Below are 1,694 nucleotides of genomic sequence, written 5' to 3'. Positions count from 1 at the left end.
ATATCCCAAACCCTTAATAGAGTATACAACCCCTATACATTATACAACCTTTATACATTATACATATCCTAAACAAAGTTTATTAAACAGACCCTATACATTATACATATCATAAACCTAATACATTATACAATTCTTATACATTATACATATCCTAAACCTAGTTTATTAAACAGACCCTATACATTATACATATCATAAACCTAGTTTATTAAACAGACCCTATACATTATACATATCATAAACCTAATACATTATACAATTCTTATACATTATACATATCCCAAACCCTTAATAGAGTATACAACCCCTATACATTATACAACCTTTATACATTATACATATCCTAAACATAGTTTATTAAACAGACCCTATACATTATACATATCATAAACCTAATACATTATACAATTCTTATACATTATACATATCCCAAACCCTTAATAGAGTATACCCAATTATACAGTCATTCATAACCAAATACTTCAAATTGCTAAAACATTATACACCGACATTAAAATTTCGACTGTATTTGTATTTGAATTTTTCATCATGCTCTGTCCGCCTATACCTACATCAACAAATGGCAAGTTATGGAACGCTGTATTTTTTATCTGCCATCCACGAATCTCCAACCAGCTACCAAACTAAGTTATGTTCCATCCCATCGCCTTCTTGCTTACCTCATCCTACTCATGCAACAATAATCGTCGATCAGAATGGACCAGCAGGTCGTAGACACCAGTCAGATCCTACTCGGAATGAGAAAGAGGCCTTTAAGATGTTCTGAGTGCTCCATCACTTGGCAACCCTTAAACTCCAGAAGAAAATGTCTACTACTTTCACCTTTAAGCACAAGGTCTGAGTTGGATATTTTCATCCGTTCTGCAATAATAGCCTCTTGAGTTTAGGATATTAAGATCCCTCAACTCACAAAGTTGACCCAAGGTTTGAGTTCCCTTCAGGAAAAGTTCATTGCCATCCGGACCAAGTCAATAATCACAGCCTGCTGTAGAAAGCATTATTTCCTGCCTAAGAGTGGGCTATCCCCAATTTAATCTCAACTTTTTTTTGTTGGATCCAGATTCACACAGACCTGAAGAGGAAATTTGCCTAATAATGATTTTACATTCAGCGTTATTACCAAAGTTTCGATTGTGTTGACTCTTGAGAGATTCAGTTTCCGGAGCTTATACAACATAAAAGATTCATTCATTCATTCATTACTTCATTATTTCTGTCTGTCTTTCCAGTGGCGTAATGAAATGAGTTCAACGATTCCATCGTTGATAAAGATAATTCCTTGATACCAATCTATTTACTTTGTCTTGAAGATTTCAGTTCACTTGAATTTTAAAATGGGGTTTTAAGTTATTGAGCTGAATAAATCTAAGATTCATATCTTTAGAACCGACCATATAGGCTTAGATGTAGTTGACATTTGGGTTTAGAAGAAAACATTGTACAAACCTAATTTTATCACAAATTATAGTCTTATAATTTCACCATTTAACATACTGATTAACAAAGTGTTTATAATTTATGTAACCAAATAATTAACTTTTGATCATTGATCACTAAAGGGAAGAAAGAAGATTCTGGCTGAGATTAAACCAGGCAGGTATGTGGACTAGGTCTTAGTCTACGATATCTAGGACAGTCTATAAGGATCATAAAATAACAATATTAAAGCC

Source organism: Lottia gigantea (genome assembly GCF_000327385.1).
Source record: "Lottia gigantea unplaced genomic scaffold LOTGIsca_1007, whole genome shotgun sequence".
Lineage (NCBI taxonomy): Eukaryota > Metazoa > Mollusca > Gastropoda > Lottiidae > Lottia > Lottia gigantea.
This window is presented reverse-complemented; position numbering follows the sequence as displayed.